Source organism: Littorina saxatilis, linkage group LG2 (assembly GCF_037325665.1).
Source record: "Littorina saxatilis isolate snail1 linkage group LG2, US_GU_Lsax_2.0, whole genome shotgun sequence".
In the NCBI taxonomy this organism is placed as follows: Eukaryota; Metazoa; Mollusca; class Gastropoda; order Littorinimorpha; family Littorinidae; genus Littorina; species Littorina saxatilis.
Genome location: NC_090246.1, coordinates 90,424,146 through 90,439,867, shown reverse-complemented (window position 1 = coordinate 90,439,867; position 15,722 = coordinate 90,424,146). Strand labels below are relative to the sequence as shown.

At 43.0% G+C, this 15,722-nt stretch overlaps 1 long non-coding RNA gene and 1 other non-coding gene across 3 annotated transcripts in view; one reads left to right on the top strand and one right to left on the bottom strand.

The window, feature by feature from the left end:
• The window catches only part of LOC138960124 (uncharacterized), a 93,131-nt gene that overhangs the window by 67,183 nt on the left and 10,226 nt on the right, over positions 1 to 15,722 (bottom strand). The gene's annotated exons all lie outside the window — the stretch shown is intronic.
• Trnah-gug (transfer RNA histidin (anticodon GUG)) lies at positions 6,421 to 6,492 on the top strand. Its single transcript has one exon. It is a non-coding gene; the product is annotated as a tRNA-His (tRNA).

The following is a 15,722-nucleotide window of genomic DNA, read 5'->3' as shown; positions in this document are numbered from 1 at the left end:
ATGGGTGCGTCTCAGAATCTCGTCCTCTGTTTGTGACATTATCACCAAAAGTAAAATCTTCCCAGAAAACTTTGATAATACTATTTACACACTTCTCAGGGTGTACCTTTTCAGTTTAAACAAGAAAAAATATAACATTGCCTTTAGTTTGCCATATATTGAGCATTATTTGGACCATGTGTGCAAAATCACCCGTGTAACATGGAAAAAATAAAAGACAAAAAAATTGCATTTATAAGGCTGAAAACGACTTTTATTCAGTTATTATTGTTGAATCACAAGCCATTATAGAGTTCAATATGAAATGACTACATGCAAACAACAAAATAATGTTTTTTTTCAAAGTTCCATGCATTCGTCAAAATTTCAATACAAAAATGAAAATTAATTAATGATATCCTGATCAGAACATGTTGATACATGGCATTCATTCAGTCTTATTGACATTTAACCTTCACAATAGCATACATACAAAGATTTGTTGCTCTAAGACAAAATGTTAGAAAGTTATCCCAAAAGAATGCAAAATGGTCACCGATGTAACATGGAAACATCACTTTTGTAACAAAGAAACGGTTATGCTTTTTCCCACAAACCTTACTAAATGAAGCTGATTTTGCAACCAGATTCTTCTTAGGTAAAATGCCAAACACTAAAACAGGAACAGAAAGAAAAAAAGCTGGACAAAATCAAGCAAACTTGGCCCCAAAAAAGAGAAACATTAATGAAAAGTTCATCACCCACGTAACTCGGAAACGAACAACCAGACATGTATTATAAGGTTTGACATGAAGAATGCAAATGTTCAAAAGTGGTTCATTCAATTGTTGAGACAATAAACCAAAGGCATTGGTTACATATAGAACAGTTGCCACTTGCAGTTAATTAATTTATTTTAAAAGAAATAATGCCCCCTGGCATTGAAGGTGGGGTCACGAATCATGGTTGCATCAGATGTAGGGACTAAGGAAATATCATCGATCCCTGGAAAGCAATAGTAGTTCCCCTCCGGTTTCCTTCGAAGGAACGTTACCACCAGTTCATCAGGTCGAATCTCTTGCACCTGAAACATGCAAGTACCTGCGATTTCAACTAAAGATTGATGCAATATGTGTACTAGTTTCACTAACATGAATTTGTTTAATGTCTATCAAGATTTTGATGCATCCACATTCACTGGCTAAAAACAAAATAAAGTAATTATTTTGTTCAGACTTACCATTCCATTGAACATACAACTTTTACAATTAAAGAAAACATTGACACTTACCGTTCCTTTAAATGGATTTCGGAAATTTAATTTTGATCATAATTTTTTATATTTTTAATTTTCAGAGCTTGTTTTTAATCCAAATATAACATATTTATATGTTTGTGGAATCAGGAAATGATGTAAAATAAGATGAACGTAAATTTGGATCGTTTTATATAAAAAAAAAAATTATTACAATTTTCAGATTTTTAATGGCCAAATTCATTAATTAATTTTTAAGCCACCAAGCTGAAATGCAATACCGAAGTCCGGCCTTCGTCGAAGATTGCTTTACACAAATTTCAATCAATTTAATTGAAAAATGAGGGTGTGACAGTGCCGCCTCAACTTTTACAAAAAGCCGGATATGACGTCATCAAAAGTATTTGTCGAAAAAAAGAAAAAAACGTCCGGGGATATCATACCCAGGAACTCTCATGTCAAATTTCATAAAGATCGGTCAAGTAGTTTAGTCTGAATCGCTCTACACACACACACGCACAGACAAACAGACACACACACACACATACACCACGACCCTCGTTTCGATTCCCCCTCTATGTTAAAACATTTAGTCAAGTTTTGACTACGTGAAATCGAAAGAAAAACTATTATTAACAAATGTGTAGCCTAATTTTTCACTTCATAGAATATCATAGCAGCAAAAACTCACCTTTTCTTAAGAACCTTGGGTGTTGATCACTGTCGTAACAAAATCACAGACTTCGGAAACATTCTCGAAATCTTTCTTCGCTGCTGGAAGCTGAACTATTTCTCTCTGTAACTGCGCATGCGTAGTCACCCGCACCTCTAAGTCACTACGCGCAAAATAGTTCTAATCTTTCTTCAAAACTCTGAACATTATTTGCAAAACCGTTCACCATCGTAACGGAATTTTGAAGAAGCATGTCATATTGCGCAACTTTCAACTTAGTTTGCAGATGCAATTTTGAGAAAATAATACTTAAATAACATTTAGCTTAGCGATTTTCTATGCCCTTTCATGTCAAGATCGTGTTGAAAATGAATATGCAAATTCTAAAGTTCAAATTTAGGACTTGTTGCTGTTGCACGCGTGCGGAAACATATGTTACGACAGTGATGGCAAACTTTCAAGCGATTAATTTCGTTTAAAAAAAACAATTCTGTGGACAAAATAACATTTCAACTGTCAAGTACACTTAAACCAAACACACATAACAAAAATAGCAGTCCTTGGACATTCTAAACGATTCTTGTAGTGAGGTACAAAACTAGTTGATGGTTCATGTCACAGATCAGACCTTCATTTTTCACGCATTTAATCATTTCTTTCGCAAAACAACCTTCATAATAATCATGCAAAATACTCAGTTTTGTTTGTACTATTTCTTTATTCATTTTACTTCTCAAACATACCAATATCATGATTTAAAATTCAGTATGTTTCAATTGTGGGCTAATTTGATTATGGCACACACAAAAGGATCAGTTTCTGAGACGCACCCATATATATATATATATAGATAGAAGACGAGAATCAATGCATTTCTGCTAATGTGTGCATCCGCGTTTACGGTCTGTGTATAGCTTTGAAAAGAAAACAAATGTCAATTAATACAAATGTAGTCGGTTTGCGCACCAAGCAAGACAAATGCACTTCACTGGGTGTGTTATTCCACAAAACAGATGTAAATAATGATTTGTCTTCAGTCTTTCACTTGTATATCACTGCACTTTTGTACTGGTGTAATCATTACTTGCTGTAACACCGTTTAACGTTTGCTGACAAATACACCAAATACGAAGAATACCCTTTGTTGTTTGAGTACGAGTTTAATCGTGCGTGGTTTGTGTGTGTGTGTGTGCGCGTGCGTGCGTGCGTGTGTGTGTGTGTGTGTGTGTGTATCTTTCTACCTGTCTGCTGTGTGTTTGTCTGTCTGTCTGTCTGGCTGTCTGTCTGTCTGTCGATCTGTCGGTCTGTCTGTCTGTCTGTCTGTCTGTCTGTCTGTCTGTCTGTGCGTGCAGAAAAATGGCAGTCGCAACCTTGACCAGTAGATAACAATAGTCATTCAGAAGAAAGAATAATTAAGTAGAAGTGCAACGCCAAGGCACTGCATACCCCAGCGAAAGACAAACCTCTCTCTCTCTCTCTCTCTCTCTCTCTCTCTCTCTCTCTCTCTCTCTCTCTCTCTCTCTCTCTCTCTCTCTCTCTCTCTCAAACACACACACACACACGAACACACACACATACACACACACACACACGCACACACACACACACACACACCACCCAAGTTACACACGTACACACATACACACTCACTCACACGCACTCACTCACACGCACTCACTCACTCTCTCACACACACTTCATACACACAAAACACCCCCATACGCACATTTAGACAGACGGACATACACACCTTTACAAACAAACACACATACACACACACACACACATACACTTACGCACACTCCACGCACATACACACACCCACCCACTCTCTCTCTCTCTCTCTCTCTCTCTCTCTCTCTCTCTCTCTCTCTCTCTCTCTCTCTCTCTCTCTCTTATACAAACAGACACTCACACACACACACACACATACACACACACACACACACACGTGCACATACGCACACACGCACACACACACACACACACACACACACACACACACACACACACATTGACTCACACAAATCTCATACACACAAAACACACACTCATACGCATATAGACCGGTGTAACACGAGATTTCCATTTCTGTGATCGTGATGGGACTTTGCCCGTGATCCGTGATGACAAAAAAATCAAGTCTCGTGATCGTGATCGTCATTTGTTTTCGTGATCGTGATGGGCATTATTGCAAAGCATTTTATTTTCAACGTACATTTTTCACAGCTGTATCACTCTATGATCCTCAATTCGTCAAGGAGCCAATCCCGATTGAAGGGGAAGCAACAACACATTTAGAAATATGATTTTGACAGCGATTGCTTCCTTTTAAGAGAACCAATCACACAAAAAAAGAGATCCAATCAGAAGGCAAATTGCAAAAGTCTGCCAAACTTTATCCAATGGAAGGGCTTCGTGCAAAAGTTTTGAGTGCATTCAGTCAAATTCGAATTCGAAGATCAAAAATTGTGTGCAGCGGTACTGTCATCGAACTTCTGTTATATTTTGTGGATTCAAGCCAGACCAAAGCAGGCGGCGAGAATGCCGCCTTCCTGCACTGCGCGCTTCTTTCAGGTAAAACCATTTTTGGCCTGTAGCATGCATTCCTTTTCAAGGCCATGAAACCAGGCGATGGTGTACCTCAAATTGTATGGCAAAGTTGAAAATAAAGAACCCATCACACATACATGTACTTACACACCAGGTTTGAAACAGAAGATGAAAAATAAAAGAAATACACATTTTTTTAAATCAATTTTAAAACAACAACAACAACAACAACAACAACATTAACAACAACATACAAACAAACAGAGAGAAAGTACCCCAGGGCTCAGAGACAGATAATTAAGCTGTAGGCTTACTCTTTGAGCACAACTGATTCCCGCCACCCAAAAAGATAAATAAATAAAAGGTTGCAAGATGTACCTCTCTCTCTACGAAGGGTGTGGGAAATTTATACATAATTACGGTTATTGGGAACGTCGCACAGATGCCTGTCTTAACGCTTTTAATTAAACGAAACGCAACCCGAAGAGTTGTCAAAATATATTGGTGCCTATAAATCAACCCATTGTGGTCTTCTCGAGAACTCTGTTACAAAATGACAAAATCGAAATAACATGAAATCTGAAACGGATAGGCTGCTCACGTTCCAGTCCCAAGATTAAAAACAAAACAAAAAAGGTTGAGTCCGTTTTATTATAGAAAAAATGAGACAGTTTCTTGTGAATGTCTCGAAACAAGATGATCTTATTAAAAGATGGGTCCTTCCTTCTACTGTGAACGATCGAAAAATGACGGCATGATAGTGCGGCTCCAACGTTCACACAAAAACGGCTTAACACTAAACTTACAGCAACACATTCTCCCCGTATGGACAATACGATGCAATAGATGCACAACTCACAATAAAACATGTACAATGAACATTAAAAAATCTCAACTTAAAACTGTCACACACACACACACACACACACACACACACACACACACACACACAAATAGGGGGCCCGGTAGCTCAGTTGGTAGAGCACTGGACTTGTGATCGAAAGGTCGCAGGTTCGAACTCGGGCCGGGACGGACACGGGTCAACTTTATGTGCAGACCCAGAGACGGAAGCCATGTCCCACCCCCGTGTCATCACAATGGCACGTAAAAGACCTTGGTCATTCTGCCATAAGTGCAGGTGGCTGAATACACCTAAACACGCAGACACCTGGGTAGCGCGACTCCGTTGCTGCTAGCTTTCCACTGGGAGGAAGCGACCCGAATTTCCCAGCGATGGGACAATAAAGTAATGAAATGAAAAGAAATGAATGAAATGAAATGAAATAGTAGTTTTCTCGGAATCACTCTACACGCACACATACATGTATACACACACACACACACACCTCCATCCGCGTCTCGATTCCCAGTCTATGTTAAAACATGTATTCAAAACTTGAGAGACATTCAAAGACACACGCAGAGAAAGAACGGCGTTTCAAGGCAAGGGAAGCAATTCTCTCCCTGCAACATTTTATGGAAAAATAATGTTGCGGCAGTTCCGTCCCTTGTGTCATTCGGTTCAGTGTCCGTGGCACGCTCACTCGAGTCACTTGGTGTTTGCTTTCATTTGTCCCGTCTGTTTATTGACAAGATGAATAAAAGGGGCTAGTAACTCCCTGTAAAATAGACAACAGTAAGTGAAAGCTTATTGGAACTCGTCAAAACTCCTGTCACTGACCTGAGGCACTGAACCGAAACAAGGCCAACCGGGAGTCACGGTTCGTCTCAGTGAGCCTTTTCAGTCACGTCTCGACTAACGACATTTGATGGTAAACATTTCACGAGTCCAATCGATATTTCGTAGTCCCTTTTGAATATTCTGATCATATCGTCTTAGTCGAAGCACTAATTCAACACTAACTGAAAACTCGATCAGCGGGACAGTCGATTTTCAGCGTTGACCGGGCGAAGCGTAGTTTTGGTTTATAGTAGTTCAGATTCGCTCCATGACTCATCGGCCGTGATAGTCTAGTGGTTAGGACCTCGCGTTGTGGCCGCGATAACCCAGGTTCGAATCCTGGTCACGGCATATTTTTTTTCTCTCCATCACGATACATTGTTTTGTTTTTCGTTGTGGTTCATTTGTTTTGTTTTCTTTCAATTCTTATTAATTTTTTAAAACAATGTTTTACTAAATTACGTGGATAAGCGTAGGACGTTCAATCCACTTATTTGCTTTCATTCACTTGATTTTCTTTCCTCTTCTAATAATAAATTAATTGCTTAGCCTTGTGTACTCTATTATTCGCCTGTCTATCTGTATGCTGAGGGGGAACAAATCTAGCGGCTACTCAGTTCTCTTGCATGTTAGCCAGTTGAATTAAACACTGCACATGGAACTCGGAACTGTCTGGCTATTCACTAACTCAAAAATCCGAAACGAGAGACTGCTCACGTTCCAAAATCTACAATCAAAAATCAAGATAGGTAATTTTATGGACAGTTTCATCACAGACAAAATGCAAAATTCACTGTTTTGTGTACATATGTTTCTGTTCTGTTATAATTTCATTTCATTTTAGGAAGAAAATGAAAGACAAAACGGGGGAAAAAATGCTCGTATAAATATATTTGTCATCACTGATTTTCAGGAGTTTCCATTCATAAGCAGCTGGGTAACAAACAAAAATGTTCGTATGTGACAAATCCAAGTTGCCAATGGTTTTGAGCTACAGAAAAAACGTAGATTGTTAAAGTAAAAGCCAATCAGGCAGTTTGTTTGATGTGTGGAACCATCACGGCTTTGCATTCATGTTTCCGGGGACAACGACTGTCAACATTCACTATCAAAGACCAAATCCATGTTGAAAATTAACGCGACGACTGTTCGATTGCAAACTGCGAAACAAAAAGTCTCAAAACACTTAAAAGAAAAGGTACATGCTAAAAAGTGACTGACCTCGCAAATATGATGGCAACTCTGACGTTTTGACGTTTGCATTTTTGACGTCACAGACAAGGATGGCGTTTTATCTCTAGCTTCTAACGCGCTTTGGGGCCCTGAATTGTATTCTTAAAATTACGTTCAGAATAAGGATCCACGTCTATTATTGTGCGTACTTTTGCTCATCCAAAATGATGACAAAAACGATGTTTGGTGGCTTGTTGTCAGACCAGCTTTTTTGTTGGTCCTCGGGGAGCATATCGCCTTCGGTTTTCATCTTTATCAACCTCGGCCTTCGGCTTTGGTCGATAAAGATGAAACGGCCGAAGACGATATATGCTCCTCTCGGACTAACTCAAAAGCTGGTCTGTCAACAATTTAAGCCACCAAACATTTTATATTTGTTGTTACAGGTTTTCTTCCATAGTAGCCTACCTGAAGCAGTGACAGATAAACGGAAGGGCAAACATATATTTCTGTTATATTAAACATTTCTTTATAATTGAATACAATTATGATTATACGAACATTGCTTCGTTTTGTCTATAACTCGTCATTCTATGAACTGGGGGGGGGGGGGGGGGGGGGGATCAGAGACAGAGGTAGGAATTTGTGTCGCCTTCTCTCGCACTGTGTAGCCCTCTTTTCGCAAATCTGTTGCTGCCATTAATTCCGATTTAAAAAAAAAATGGTTTGCCAAATTGGGAAACTTCGTACATTCGTGTCCAAAATGATTTGCAATGTTCACGTTCGTATCTGGTATTTTTCGATAAAATTTAGGAAGCTTTAAGTCGGCATTTCCATCCCCCCTTCCTCCACCCCCTAAAACACACACACACACACACACACACACACACACACACACACACACACACACACACACACTTCAGTTTTCACCCATTTCACCCATTGTATGTACATAAGCATCAAAAGCACTAACAGAACATGCAAAGCCCTAAAAATCCAGTTTTGACGGGGAAACAACTTCTGAAGCGCACACACAGTAGAACAACACACGCACACAGGGATTACGTCCCTTGTTTAGACCTCGGGACCTGTTTGTGAGTGATGATGAGAAAAAGCTACAGAGTGCTAACAACATGACTAATTGGCGCGGTGGTGGCGGCGACTTGCCTTTGATGTGTGGCTCTTTCCCCCTCCCCCCGGACACGCAGAGCGCGAGGAGGGGCGGGGGAGGAGGCGGGGCTTCTGTCACTTCCCGTTCCGCGTTCGGGCGACTGTTTTGACCTTCCCCCTCTGACCCGCAAAGCAGTGGTGGCTGTGATGTGAGTTTCTACGGGAACCGCGTTGGCGCAGTGGTTTTGTGACTTGGAACAAGACGTGGTGGGATTGTGTGTTGTTTGTCAGGTTGTTGGTTGATTGGTGTTGTTTTACGGGTGATAATGAAGAGCTTATACTATTTCACAAGAATAATGTTGAGGCAGAAGATAATTTCAAATGTGTTTTGTTAGTCACCGCTTTTGTTTTATTTACACACACCCCCCTCTTGCTCTCTCTGTGTCTCTGTCTCTCTTTCTCTCTCTCTCTCTCTCTCTCTCTCTCTCTCTCTCTCTCTCTCTGTGTCTCTGTCTCTGTCTCTGTCTCTCTCTCTCTCTCTCTCTCTCTCTCTCTCTCTCTCTCCGATCTGTCTCTCGGTCTCGTTATCTGTCTGTCTCTCGGTCTCTCATGCACCACCGCTTTTGTTTTATTTACCCCCCCGCCACCCGCTCTCTCTTGCTCTCTCTGTGTCTCTGTCTCTCTTTCTCTCTTTCTCTCTCTCTCTCTCTCTCTCTCTCTCTCTCCGATCTGTCTCTCGGTCTCTCTCTCGGTCTCGCTCTCTGTCTGTCTCTCGGTCTCTCATGTCCTCATGCACCACCGCTTTTGTTTTATATACCCCCCCCCCCCCCCGCCACACACTCTCTCTCTCTCTCTCTCTCTCTCTCTCTCTCTCTCTCCGATCTGTCTCTCGGTCTCGCTCTCTGTCTGTCTCTCGGTCTCTCATGTCCTCATGCACCACCGCTTTTGTTTTATATACCCCCCCCCCCCCCCCGCCGCCACACTCTCTCTCTCTCTCTCTTTCTCTCTCTCTCTCTCTCTCTCTCTCCGATCTGTCTCTCGGTCTCGCTCTCTGTCTGTCTCTCGGTCTCTCATGTCCTCATGCACCACCGCTTTTGTTTTATATAACACCCCCCCCCCCCCCGCCACACTCTCTCTCTCTCTCTCTCTCTCTCTCTCTCTCTCTCTCTCTCTCTCTCTCTCTCTGTCTCTCGGTCTCGCTCTCTGTCTGTCTCTCGGTCTCTCATGTCCTCAAGCACCACCGCTTTTGTTTTATATAACCCCCCCCCCCCCCCCCGCCACACACTCTCTCTCTCTCTCTCTCTCTCTCTCTCTCTCTCTCTCTCTCTCTCTCCGATCTGTCTATCGGTCTCGCTCTCTGTCTGTCTCTCGGTCTCTCATGTCCTCATGCACCACCGCTTTTGTTTTATATACCCCCCCCCCCCCCCGCCACACTCTCTCTCTCTCTCTCTCTCTCTCTCTCTCTCTCTCTCTCTCTCTCTCTCTCTCCGATCTGTCTCTCGGTCTCGTTCTCATACTATGCTCCCTTTCCAGGTATGAGGTCATGCAATGTGAAGACGTGGAGAAGCTCATCAGAAAGCGAGGTGATTCCACAACAACACCTCTGTACTTCGCTGCAGTAGAGGACATGTTTGACCAGCGAGACCTGTCCTCTGACCCCGCCCATTTCTTCAGCTTGCATCTGCGCCAGCTCCTCGACAAACACGCCCCGCCATCCCTATGCGCAGTCTCTGAGCGACAGCCGGCTCCCTGGTTCTCTGAGGACATCACAGCCGCCAAGATCGAGAGACGCCGAGCGGAGCGTGCATGGCGACACTCTGGCCTGGAGGTTCACCGGCAGATTCTCAGGGATGCGCTGCTTCGAGTCACGCAAGCCATCACTGCTGCAAAGATCGAGCACTTCCACGACCGCATCGCCAACGCCTCATCATCCAGGGAGCTGTTCTCCATCATGTCATCTCTCCTGGGCTCCTCCCCCGCTGCCCCCTTACCCACTGCTCACCCACCACAAGATATCCCGGAGTTATTTTCGGAGTTCTTCAAGGACAAGATTGACAAGCTTCGGAGAACACTCGACCAGCAGCCCTTCGTCCCGTCCCCACCCTCCCCCTCCTTCTCCGGCTCCCCCCTCACGTGCTTTCAGCCTGTCACTCAAAACCACGTCAAGCGACTCATCACCAAGACGGCCATCAAGACCTGCGAGCTAGACCCCCTGCCAGGCTTCCTCTTCACCAAGTGTCTGGACAAGCTCCTGCCGTCTATCACAGATATCATCAACATATCCCTGGCCACAGGCGTCGTTCCCGACTGCTTCAAGTCTGCCGTTGTCCGCCCACTCATCAAGAAGCCCGGCCTTGACGTCAACGAGTTGAAGAACTACCGTCCTGTGTCCAACCTGCCCTTCCTCTCCAAGCTTCTGGAGCGTATCATCCTGGAGCAGTTGAGCGCCCACCTGTCTCGGAACTCGCTGATGCCAGTGTACCAGTCAGCGTACCGCCCTCACCACAGCACCGAGACGGCGCTCCTGCGAATCACCACGGACCTCCTGAACGCAACAGATAGCGGTCTCGTCTCTGCCCTTGTGCTGCTGGACCTTTCCGCGGCCTTCGACACTATCGACCATCAGCTACTCGTCGATCGCCTCAGTTCCACGTTCGGCATTCACGACACCGCCCTCTCTTGGTTCCGGAACTACCTCCAGAACCGCTCTCAGACTGTCACCACTGATTCGTTCTCTTCTCAGCCTGTCCCTGTCCGCTTCGGCGTCCCACAAGGGTCTGTCCTCGGCCCTGTCCTTTTCACCCTGTACACCCAACCCCTCTCCCTGGTCATCGAACGCCACGGCTTGAACTACAACTCCTTTGCCGATGACACGCAGCTCCAGAACAGCGCCAAGACGGAGGACGTTGACCATCTCCTGGGATCCATCTCCAGCTGTTTCACTGACATCAAGAACTGGTTGACTGAGAACAAGTTGAAGCTGAACAGTGAGAAGACGGAGGCCCTTCTCGTTGGAACACGACAGAAGATTGCTTCCCTCACTGTGACCGACCTCCAGCTGGATGACGCGACTGTTCCATTCTCCCCTGCTGTCAAGAGCCTCGGCGTCTTTCTCGACTCCACTCTCTCCATGCAGACACACATCTCCTTCATCATCAAGACCTGCTTTTTCCACCTACGACGCATCGCCTCCATCCGTCGCTACCTCACCCACGACGCCTGTGTCAAGCTGGTTGTCTCCCTCATCTTCAGTCGTCTGGACTACTGCAACTCTTTTAGGAAATTCATGTATTTCCTAAGCTGTTTAGGAAAAACATGTATTTCCTAAATGAATCAGGAAATAAGCGAATTTCCTAACTTCACGGATTGCCTGTAACATAAATACCGATATATTTATAGCAATCAAATTAAAGCCACTGCATTATTTTGGCACTGACACTGGATACACGCACTCTAAAAAGACGCGTTCCACATTGAACACATTTCTGTAACAAGTTTTGAACACTTTGTGACATTATGGCAAAAGCAACATACATGATGTTCACTAGTGTTCAAATGAACACGTGTGAACACTCTGTTTCTTATGTGTGCCGCTTTTGTTAGATCTTTGTACAATGACACAAAATGTTCAGAACTTAATACAGAAATGTGTTCAAAAGTGGAACACTTCTGTTTAGAACTCTCTAACTCCACTCGTGTAAATTACACACTAAGAGAAGATATGATGGGACACAGCAACGGTAGTTATAATTTCAGTCACCCTGGAAAGTGGGTCCTGTTAGTCCCAGAGTGCAAACGTGTTGTTGTTGTTGTTGTTGTAAACAGGAAAGTTAGGTTGTTGGAACGTTTATTATTGACAAAACAATTAATACATTCATATTTGATTCATTCGCTCGGCTTCCTGACGAGTGGACGTAAACTGATAGAACTATCAAGATAAGTTTTGTGTGAATATTTGTTAAATGTTTGTCTGTTCACTTAAAAGACCGTTGGGTCGAAATAGCTGTGAATGTATTGTTTTGTCAATAACAAACGTTCCAACAACCTAACTTTCTTGTTTTTTTATTGTGAATTTTGGAACGTTGGCTGCGCAGTCTCTTTGTTTTTGGAGTTGTTGTTGTAGTTGTTAAACATGATGATGATGATGATGATGATGATGATGATGATGATGATGATGATGATGATGATGATGATGATGATGATGATGATGATGATGATGATGATGATGATGATGATGATTTTGTTGTCAGTAATAAGACAAGTTCATAAGGCACATATACGCGTATTGTTGTATTCATTACTTCTACTCAGGTTATCATCATGAAACCCGACAGAGCACATTTGTTTTATCGACGAACCGCGTGAGACAGAATGCCTGTATAATGATGCATTGATGAATAAACATTATGTCACTGGTAGCGTATTAAGAAAACATATTCTTAATTGGCCACTGCGACCACTGACGACGTTAAACCTGAATCCATACGTGTTGTAAAGTGCGGTGAGACAGTCAAGAACAGGACCATGCGGGTGACTGGATTTATTGCATTGTCCTTGGGGTCCTCCGGAGTCGCTGAAGGCGGTCTTATTGGCCGACTTGCACAATCCACCGCCGAGGGAGCTGACCGGTCTGACGTCAGTCTTCGCAGTACTTACAGGAGGACTGATTTTTTTTATTAGAGAGAATGCTTCATGTCATACAGGCTAAATATTTCGCCTCATAAGGACTAGATATAGGTTATATAATAACTCGAGTGTTTATGTCCTCACGGCTTTTGATCAGATACACAAGTGTATGCGTGTTTAGGTGGTATCAGCCATCTGCACTTATGGCAGAATGACCGAGGTCTTTTACGTGCCACTGTGTTGACACAGGGGTGGGACATAGCTAACGTATCTGGGTCTGCACATAAAGTTGACCCGTGTCCGTCCCCGGAATCGAACCTGCGACCATCACAAGTCCAGTGCTCTACCAACTGAGCGAACCGGGCCCCCCATTTTGTATTGACTTGAAAATAAGTTCTCATACCTTGTTTCCAGAGTGTGCGAATATAGCACTTTTCCGGTAGCAACCCATTCAAGTTGTCAAGCTGATGAACCTGACCCATTGAGGATTGTGTGTCGGTTAAGACCCCAGACAAAACCACACACAAAATCAGGAATGAAGGCTGAGCATTGTGATAATCAAGAGAAAACGTATGAATTCCCTCTGGCCATCAGCTTCTTCTAGTTTTTAATTAATTTTTGTTTAAACAAGACTTTATTCAATCTTAATGTGACATTTGTTCAATATTTGGCATTTAAGATCCGTACTCTACTTTAATTGAGCATTATACTATGTGCATTATTAACAGCTATTGTGTTTTCAGCGTAGCAATAGGGTCCGATATTTAGACGAGACAAGTATAATGCCGACGAGTCGAAGACGAGTCGCATTATACTTGTTCGAGTCTAAATATCGGACCCTATTGCTACGCTGAAAATACAATAGCGATTATATAGCTGTTCTGACCTTGATTTGTTGTTCCAAACTTACAAAATGACAGTTTTTGCGTCGATGCGTTGATCTCAGGTTTTGATAGCAGACGCCGTTTCTTATGCGCATTAGTTTTGCGCAGGCGCCACACTGACTTTGGAAAAAAAAACTCGATTTGACAACACAGCTGTTAAACAGCGTTTTATTAGTTCATTCGTATACAACAAAAAGAAGTTTGAGTTTTTTTAATTTTGAACAAGACTATTTATGAAGAAGACCAAAACACAACATCAACGGAAAACTAGAAGCAACTGAAGAACTAGGATGCAACAAGGGGAGGAGAAGAGAACAGCTAATCCGTTCAACGCGAGCAGACGACAGCGAAGTTTTCAGTTTGGGTGAATGGCATTTATACTTGTCTCGTCATGAAGCGAATTTTTCAACCTCAGTTATAAACGACTACATGAATGTTAGTGCCATGGGTTGTACATCAATACTTCAGAGGGGAAGTGGGGTATTTAGTGTGGAGTTACGAGATAAGAAAAGCCGAATGCGAAAGTTTGTGTCAGTCGGCAACTATGCTCACACAGGCACACAAAAACGGCTGTTCCGTTTTACTCCCCTGTTTGTACATCTTTCGACTTTGGGCATTTTGTGGTGTTTAGGGACAGAAAATAATTGGTTTAGTCCTGTTTCATCGAGAAGTTAGCAGAAAAGGGTATGCTATCGACATTTGTAAAGCTGAAAAACATTCCCGAGAAGAATTTCAAGTTGTCAGTGTATGCTGTTGTCGATTGTTAACATGGTGTGGTACAGATGGGTAAACCGGAACCATGCGTCTTTGTTATTGCCAATATGCTTTTGGATATATTAGCGAATCTTCCGTCTAAAATCACATACATAAAAACGAGCAAATAACTTGTTTCCCAAAGATGCAAACGAAGAAATCTATCAAGAATCTGAAGGGTCTTTCAGTTCATCGATTCCTGGTTTCTCAATAAGAATTGTTATCGGGTCTTGTTGTCCGGCTTTGGTGTAATGTCGATAATACGATGAAAAGGTTACCATATAGTCGCTGCATGACAGTACCACAGTGACAGTGTTGTTCATCGGTTCAGCTGTCATGTTCCCTTGTCAGTAGCCACTCGGGATGCCTATGATCAGAGAATGTTTCGTGTCGTAAAACTTCACAAGTTGCTCGTGCACGTGCTGTGAGAAGGTCACTATAGTGACTGACGGTCAAAGCCGCAAGGAAGCCGCAAAGGGTTTTCCCCGACAGGATAAACTAGATAAGTTTTTGGCCACAGCCACCAATGCTGGCTGAAATTCTTTCTACAATAAATAGACGAATTCTGGAAATAACTCTGGTCTGTTTTTTACGAGTCATGGAAGAGTTGCAGGCTTTCTCTTGTTTTTCTTTGCATTTCCATAGCGAAACACTGAGTCATGCTGCACGTGACATTGTCACAGTGTAGTCCTGCCTCAGTGCTTCTATGGCAACAAGGGAAACAACTCTTCCACAACCATACTTGACAGAGTTATTTTTGAACATCGTCTATTTGTCACTGACGTGACATTGACACCCCCGCACATACACAGCCTGTCAAGGCGATTCGTCAGCATTACTCGAGGGGCGACGAGTCCCCCTTCCACCTCCCACGGCCTGCTCTCAAAAAGTGTGATATGGAGCAAAAAGATATGAAGCATTTTTTGACCAGCTCGTGTAAATTGCGGCGTGTTGACTCAGTCCACATGGCAGCGCTTCCAGCGTTTAAAGTCTTGTGGACATCGGCGCTTCAAGGCGGAGCTGGGGGATTACGGG